This window comes from Somniosus microcephalus, chromosome 24 (assembly GCF_052327205.1).
Source record: "Somniosus microcephalus isolate GS21.2 chromosome 24, FLI_Smic_1.0, whole genome shotgun sequence".
In the NCBI taxonomy this organism is placed as follows: domain Eukaryota; kingdom Metazoa; phylum Chordata; class Chondrichthyes; order Squaliformes; family Somniosidae; genus Somniosus; species Somniosus microcephalus.
Genome location: NC_141010.1, coordinates 11,692,205 through 11,701,064, shown reverse-complemented (window position 1 = coordinate 11,701,064; position 8,860 = coordinate 11,692,205). Strand labels below are relative to the sequence as shown.

The window sequence follows — 8,860 nt, the reverse complement described above, 5'->3', positions numbered from 1 at the left end:
GTGATGGAATACTCTCCACTTGCCTGGATGAGTGTAGCTCCAACAACACTCAAGAAGCTCGACACCATCCAGGACAAAGCAGCCTGCTTGATTGGTGCCTCATCCATGACCTTAAACATTCATCCCCTCCACCGTGGCTGCAGTGTGTACCATCTACAAGATGCACTGCAGCAACTCGCCAAGGCTTCTTCGGCAGCACCTCCCAAACCCGCGACCTCTTCCACCTAGAAGGACAAGGACAGCAGGCGCATGGGAACACCACCACCTCCAAGTTCCTCTGCAAGTCACACCTGACTTAGAAATATATCACTGATCCTTCATCGTCGCTGGGTCAAAATCCTGGAGCTCCCTACCTAACAGCACTGTGGGAGTAGCTTCACCACACGGACTGCAGCAGTTCAAGATGGAATGGAATTTAACCCTGAAAAGTGTGAGGTGATGCATTTTGGACGGACTAACAAGGCAAGGGAATACACAATGAATGGTAAGACCCTAGGAAAGACAGAGGATCAGAGGGACCTTGGTGTGCATGTACATAGATCCCTGAAGGCAGCAGAACAGGTGGATAAGGTGGTTAAAAAGGCATATGGGATACTTGCCTTCATTAGCCGAGGCATAGAATATAAGAGCAGGGAGGTTATGATGGAGCTGTACAAAACGCTGGTAAGACCACAGCTGGAGTACTGTGTGCAGTTCTGGTCGCCACACTATAGGAAGGATGTGATTGCTTTGGAGAGGGTGCAGAGGAGATTCACCAGGATGTTACCTGGGCTGGAGCGCTTCAGCTATGAAGAAAGACTGGACAGGCTGGGGTTGTTTTCCTTGGAGCAGAGAGGGCTGAGGGGGGACCTGATTGAGGTGTACAAAATTATGAGGGGCATAGATAGGGTAGATAGAAGGGAACTTTTCCCCTTAGTAGAGGGGTCAATAACAAGGGGGCATAGATTCAAGGTAAGGGGCAGGAGGTTTAGAGGGGATTTGAGGAAGAACTTTTTCACCCAGAGGGTGGTTGGAATCTGGAACTCACTGCCTGAAAGGGTGGTAGAGGCAGGAACCCTCACAACATTCAAGAAGCATTTGGATGAGCACTTGAAATGTCATAGCATACAAGGCTACGGACCAAATGCTGGAAAATGGGATTAGATTAGACAGGGTTTGATGGCTGGCACGGACACGATGGGCCGAAGGGCCTCTTTTGTGCTGTATAACTCTTATGACTCTAAGGCGGCTCACCACCAGCTTCTCAAGGGCAATTAGTGATGGGCAATAAATGCTGGCTTTGCCAGCGACACACACATCCCGTAAACAAATTTTTAAAAATGTGGTGTAACTGGGTTTTTAATGGCATACTGATTCGTAATTACTGCCGAACAATTGTTCCGGCTCTGTAAAGCTAATTTTAAATTTGTGGAATGTCAAATTTTTCCATTAATATGGTAAGAATTTCAATGTTTTTAATATAATACACTTTTTCAAGTTTGTTTGTGATATTTCAGCATCTTCCTTAATCCTATGTGAATGTCGCAATCTTTATTTCACTCTCTGTAAAATTTATGAAAAGTAAATTGTAATCTGTGCAGTTTACTTCCTGGTTCGCTGGCCGTGAGAATTCTTCAATGTGATTGGCTGCACAGCCTGCTTGATGATGTCACTGTGGCTGGACGCTGGTGATTCGCTTGATTTGGCAGCAGATTCAAACTAACGTCAGGAGAGGTGAAATTCACGCCCCAGAGATTGAGAGATCTTTGTGGTCAGCATTTTTCAAGGTCAGTGGGGATCGCCCTCACTTTGCTGCTGACCGCAAATTCGGGCCAATGACTTGACACGTGTTACAGTGGCTTAGGACACTAACGCATCACCCTGTTGCAGTTGCCTACGTGCTGGTACTGTATGCGGGAAGCTTATTTGTTATATTCATTCTATATTCTGTAAACTTACAGATATGGCATCGATAGTACGATCTTGTAAAACTGTACATTCCAAAAATCGAGCTATCTCAGCCTTGAATATACTCAATGACTGAGCATCCACAGCTCTTTGGGGCAGAGAATTTCAAAGATTCACCACCCTCGGAGTGAAGAAATTCCTCCTCATCTCAGTCTTAAATGGCCAACCCCTTATCCTGAGACTATGCTCCCTAGTTCAAGGCTCTCCGGCCCGGAGAAACGATCTTTCAGCATTTATCCTGCCAATCCCCCTCAGAATCTTATAAGTTTCAATGAGATCACCTCTCATTCTTCTAAACTCCAGGGAGTATAGGCCCAATCTACTCAATTTACTCATGTCCCTCTGTTCCTGTATTGAAATTCTGGTGTTGTTTGGGTGACACTTATAGTTCAGCATTCTGTGTTCCTTAAAGCTTGGTGACAAGACTTTCCATGCTGTGTTCTTCATCGCATCTCTCACAACAGTGTTACTCACTCCACTCCTACAACATTTCTAATTGCCATAGTTATTTCTCTCCCAGAATAACTGAAGCAGCTTCTTCTCAGGTTGGTCCGATCAACATTGATGACAGCCTGGTACAGTACTGAGCTCCATTACCTTGTCTGTGCATAAAATTAGGACAAAAGTGGGGGTATAGCTCAGTGGTAGAGCATTTGATTGCAGATTGAGAAGTTACTTGTTCAAATTGGGTGCCTCCTGTCCCTTTCTTTATTAAGTGCTTCCTCTAGGGAGTCATCCAGTCTTCCAGCAGCTGCATGATAGTTATTGAGTTTTTAATTATGTCTGTATAGATCCATGCTACATGTGATAGTCATGCGGCTACAGCTGAGTGTTGGCTATTTATTTGGTGGGTCAATGTAAGCTGCTTCGTCAATGACCTTACCTCCATCACTGAGATCCATTACCTGAGAAATTAGCTAAAGTGTAGGGGTATAGCTCAGTGGTAGAGCATTTGACTGCAGATCAAGCACTCTCTGGTTTAAATGCCCACTTTTTTAAGTGTCACTTCATTGAAGTTGTTGAAGGTATTCTTCCTGTGTTGCACATTGTTTGGTGACTTTAGTTAAGCACCACTTCTGTTGCGCAACCTGAAACTGATTGTCTTGATTTGAGACGTTACATTTCCGAGCACACCAGCTTCACCTGCAGTATTTGCTTGCTGGATGCTTATTGATGCTATATTCTTTGCACTTGCATATATGGCACTGATAGCATGATCTTTCAAAACAGAACATTGAACCTGGCATTGCTTGTGTTGACTGGAAGTATCTAAAGAGGTGGTGGGGGGGGGGAGCATAGAACAGAGACAGATCATTTGACTTCAGATGGACAAATCTCTGGTTGAAATTCAGCTGTGGCTTGGAGGATGCTTCTAGTTCAGCATTATGCAGTTGGAATGTGCTCTTACATAGAAACATAGAAATATAGAAGATAGGAACAGGAGTAGGCCATTCAGCCCCTCGAGCCTACTCTGCCATTCAATGAGATCATGGCTGATCATCCAAACTCAGTACCCTGTCCCTGCCTTCTCTCCCTATCCCTTGATCCCTTTAGCCTTAAGAAATATATCTAACTCCTTCTTGGATATATTTAATGAATTGGCCTCTACTGCCTTCTGTGGTAGAGAATTCCACAGGTTCACCACTCTCTGGGTGAAGAAATTCCTCCTCATCTCTGTCCTACATGGTTTACCCCTTATCCTTAGACTGTGACCCCTGGTTCTTGACTCCCCCACCATTGGGAACATCCTGCCTGCATCTAGTCTGTCCAGTCCTGTTAGAATTTTCTAAGTTTCAATGAGATCCCCTCTCATTCTTCTAAACTCCAGCGAGTATAAGCCCAATCGACCCAATCTCTCCTCATATGTCATTCCTGCCATCCCAGGTATCAGTCTGGTGAATCTTCACTGCACTCCCTCCATGGCAAGAACATCCTTCCTCAGATAAGGCAACCAAAACTGCACACAATACTCAAGGTGTGGTCTCACCAAGGCCCTGTACAAGCCTGAAGCTTGGTGACAAGGCTTTCCATGTTGGGTTGTGCATCTCATCTCTACACAACATTGTTACTCACGCCACTCCTGCAACATTTCTGATAGCCGTAGTTATTTTTCTCCCAGAATAACTGAAACAGCTTCTTTTCAGCTTGGTCCGATCAGCATTGATGATTGCCAGGTACTGAGCTCTGTTATCTTGTGTGTGTGTGTAAATTAGTACAAGTGTGGGGGTATAGCTCAGTGGTAGAGCATTTGACTGCAGATCAAGAGGTCCCTGGTTCAAATCCGGGTGCCCCCTGACCAACTTTATATTTCTGCCAAGAATGCACAGCAATTATTAAAAGATAAGTTGGGAAGAAGATGTGATTTTATTAGAAGGAGCTGAAAGAATTAAATAGTTACAAACTGTAAAGTGAATAGCTGTGAAAAATTAAGCATGTAATCCCTCACTTCCTATTCTTTTTATCCACTTGTTTGGTCACTGAGTCATTGTAAGAACACCTGATTTGATGCAGGAAGTAATTTGTCCGCACCCAGATCCTCCCAGAAAATCATAGAATGAAACAGCACAGAAGGAGGCCGGCTCTTTGAAACAGTTATCCAGTTAGTCCCACTTCCCCTCTCCTTCCACATATCCCTGCAAATTTTCCTTCTTCAAGTATTTATTCAAATCCCTTTTGAAAGTTATTGTTGAATCTGCTGTGCATTCCAGATCATAACAACTTGCTGCATAATACCACTGCCTCTGCACATCTTTGTAAAGAAAGACTTGTATTTCTACAGCGCCTTTCACGACCACCGGACGTCTCAAAGTGCTTTGCAGCCAATGAAGTACTTTTGAAGTGTAGTCACTGTTGTAATGTGGGAAACGCAGCAGCCAATTTGCGCACAGCAAGCTCCCACAAACAACAGTGTGCTAATGACTAGATAATCTGTTTTTTTTTTATGCTGGTGGAGGGATAAATATTGGCCAGGACACTGGGGATAACTCCCCTGCTCTTCAAAATAGTGCCTTGGGATCTTTTACATCCACCTGAGAGAGCAGACGGGGCCTCGGTTTAACGTCTCTGATGCGCTATCAATCACTCAAAAGACTGAGGTTAAGCGAGTAACTAACAGGCTTTTATTAACAAGAGAATGAAGGTGTGCCTCGAGTGGTCGACCAGTCCAGAATACAGAGGGACTGTGGAGCAGTCACCTTTATACCTGGACTCGTGGGAGGAGTCAGCCGAGGCATGTACAGACATGTACACAGTGGAATACAAACAGTGGTTTACCACAGTCTCATCCGAAAGACGGCACCTCCAACAGTGCAGCGCTCCCTCAGCACCGCACTGGGAGTGTCAGCCTAGCTTTATGAACCCACAACGCTCTGACTCAGAGGCGAGTGTGCTGCCAACTGAGCCAAAGCTGCAATACTCAAGCAGAAAAATCACACTACACATGACAAGTGTAGAAACAGAAGTGGGATTTGTTACAGATATTGTGCACCACGCAATCACTTGTCCAGAGTGCTGCCCGTCAGCAGAGGTGGGAAGCAGGGATATTCCCACAGCTCGCCAGAGTGTCTGAACGGATTGTCTGCTTCCTTATATCCATACCATCACCTCGTCCTTGGCTCGGAAGGAAGGAAGGAAAGGAGGGAAGGAGGGAGGGAGGGAGGGAAGTTCCCACAAACAGCAATGTGATAATGATGTTGATTGATTGATAAATATTGGCCAGGACACTGGGGATAACTCCCCTGCTCTTCTTCAAAATAGTGCCATGGAATCTTTTACATCCACCTGAGAGGGCAGAAGGGGCCTCGGTTTAATTTCCCATCCGAAAGATGGCACCTCCAACAGTGCAGCGCTCCCTCAGTACTGCACTGGAGTGTCATATTCCATGTTATATATGTGGAATCTGCTGTTAACTATCCAGTGACTCCTTCTGCAAAAAGCATATGTGTAAATGCCAGGTGAGGACAAGATTGGTCTTGACTGCGATGCTCCTCTTGGTTGAATAGAATAGCTTGCCGACACACACGGTGTCAGCTCTCTCGTGAAGAACAGTCCCGTAGTTGAGTTCCTGGAGTGTGGTCAGTAGCTGTGGGACCTTTACCCCAGCAAGAGTCAATGGGGGTGAAAATGGACATGAGTGGAGAAGCAAAACAGGTGGAATCTCATTTGCCGCATGTTTCACGCCCCGCCCGATATTCAGCGCTATTAAAGTCATACCGCCAGATTTGCCAATTTCCAATTGCACCCTCCAAAGCCTTCAGCAGAGGAGGAGAGGAAAATTGAAAATGTCATAAATTGAAGCCTGAAATCACTGCAGCTCAAATGCAGCGATATCACTATTGCCTGGGATTGACTGCTGTGGCAATACTGGTACCGTTGAAGCATTTTAAAGGTAGTTGCACTTCTCATGGTTCAAATAATATTGATAAAGCACTCGAGCTTTGCTCTTGTGGTTAATGATATCATTCAACTCTTGCATGTTAGTGCCGAGTGTACAGAATATAGCATCAATATAATAAATAACCATCCAGCAAGCAGTGGGAGCTGGCGTGCGAAGCAACTGTACCCTGTGTCAAGTTAATACAATCAGTTTCAGCTTACACAACAGATGTGGCACTTAACTAAAGTCACCAAACAATGTGCACCACAGGAAGAATAACTCGACAACTCACACCAACACTGAAACAAAGTGGGTGCTTGGATTTGAAATAAGGACCACTTAGATCTGCAGTCAAATGCTCTACCACTGAGCTATACCCCAAATTTATGCTGATTTTTCTCACACGCATATTAACAGAGCTCAGTACCTGGCAGGCATCACTGTTAATCGTACCAACCTGAAAAGAACAGTGTTACTCACTCCACTCCTGATAGCCGCAATTATTTGTCTCCCAGCATAACTGAAGCAGCTTCTTTTCAGGTTGGCCCGATCAGCATTGATGACTCCCAAGTACTCGAGCTCCGTTAACTGAAAGTTATTCTTGAATTTGTTTCCACCACCCCTTTAAGGCGGTGCATTGCAGTTCGTAACAATTATGCTGCTTAAAGCAGTAATCCTGCAGTTGCAAGGAAGGCAGACTTACTGTATAACTAGCAACAGGAAACATTTAGAAAGGATAAGAAATAGCTGGATTTGAATCAAAGACCTTTTGAGCTGCAATCAAATGCTCTACTACTGAGCTATACTGCCTACCTGTGCTGGTATCCTGCACACACAAGGTAACTGAGCTCAGTACCTATCAGTCACCAAAGTTGGGAGGACCAACCTGAAAAAAAAGCTGCTTCAGTTATACTGGGGGAGAAATAACTAGGGTATCAGAAATGCTGCCTGAGTGGAGTGAGTAACACTGTTGTGCAGAGATGAAATGCACAACCCAACATGGAAAGCCTTGTTGCCAAGCTTCAAGGACCACCTGCTTACCACAGAACGTTGAACTAGAAGCAATACCCAAATGGCAGCTGATTTTTAACCAGAGATTTCTCCATCTGAGATCAAATGCTCTGTCACTGTGCTATGCCCCCCACCTCTTTAGATACTTCCAGTCAACTCAAGCAACATTCAGGTTCAATGTTCAGTTCTGCAAGATCGTGCTATAACTGCAAGTGTACAGAATATAGCATCAATATAATAAATAACCATCCAGCAAGCTGTGGGCAAATGCTGCAGGGGGAGCTGGTGTGCAAAGCAACTGTAACATGTGTCAGCAGCAGGTATATAACAGAAGTAGTTCATAACTAAAGTCACCAAACAATATGCAACAGGGAGAGAAAGCCATCAAATTCACCACAACACCAGTGAAATGCCACTTAACAAAAATTGGTGCCTGGATTTAGACCTGGGACCTCTTAGGATCTACAGTCAAATGCTCTACCACAGAGCTCTACCCGCACAACTCCACACTTCTACATCAGAAGCAAAGAAACTGATGCGGGTAATGAGTATTTATCAACATACGGACGACCCACGAAAAAAAGTCACCACTCCCAGCGTGGCTAGAACAAACTGAAATGACACTTAAACAACGTGGGAACTTGGATCTGAACCAAGAACCTCTATGAATCTGCAATCCAATGCTCTGCCCCTGAGCTCTACTCACATGCTTGCTCAAGCCCTGCCCAGAATCAAAGAAACTGAGCCAAGTTATATGTACTTAGAGTTTGCCGGACCCACCTGAACAAATAGCCACCACTCCCAGATGGAGCAGTATGGCTATCACGTGCGGGATGAATGTAGTTTGCACCACGATTGACTACAGATATAAATCATAACTAAACAACAATCCCACAGCTGCAGGGAAGGCAAACTTACAGGATGACTCCGAGCATGGAAATATTTAAAGAAGAAGAAAGGACATCTGCATTTGAACTTAAAGCCCTCTTACATCCGCAGGCAAATGCTCTACCACTGAGCTATACCGCCACACTTGGACCACTTACTCACGCACACAAGGTTACAGAGCTCAGTACCTGACAGTCATCGATGTTGAGAGAACCAACCTGCTATCAGAAACGTTGCCTGAGTGGAGTGAGTAACACTGTTGTGTAGCGATGTGATGCACAACCCAACATGGAAAGCCTTGTCACCAAGTTTCAAGATCACATTCCCACCACAGAATGCTGAACTAGAAGCATCCCCCCAAACAATACCTGAATTTCAACAAGGCATTTCTCCATCTGAAGTCCAATGCTCTGTCACTGTGCTGTGTCCCCACCTCTTTAGATACTTACAGTCAATATTGGTGCCATATTCTGTACACTTGCATATATGGCACTGGTAGCATAATGTTGCAAAACTGAACATTGAACCTGGCGTTGCTTGTGTTTGAATGCTTCTTTTCAGGTTGATCCAACCAACATTAACAAATGCCAGGTACTGAGCTCAGTTACCTTATGTGTGGGAGAAATTGCTAAAAGTGTG

General features: G+C 44.8%; 1 non-coding gene across 1 annotated transcript; it reads left to right on the top strand.

Annotated features, from left to right (window-relative positions):
- Nucleotides 1-4,169: 4,169 nt before the first annotated feature.
- trnac-gca (transfer RNA cysteine (anticodon GCA)) lies at nt 4,170-4,241 on the top strand. Its single transcript has one exon. It is a non-coding gene; the product is annotated as a tRNA-Cys (tRNA).
- The last annotated feature ends 4,619 nt before the right edge of the window (nt 4,242-8,860 follow it).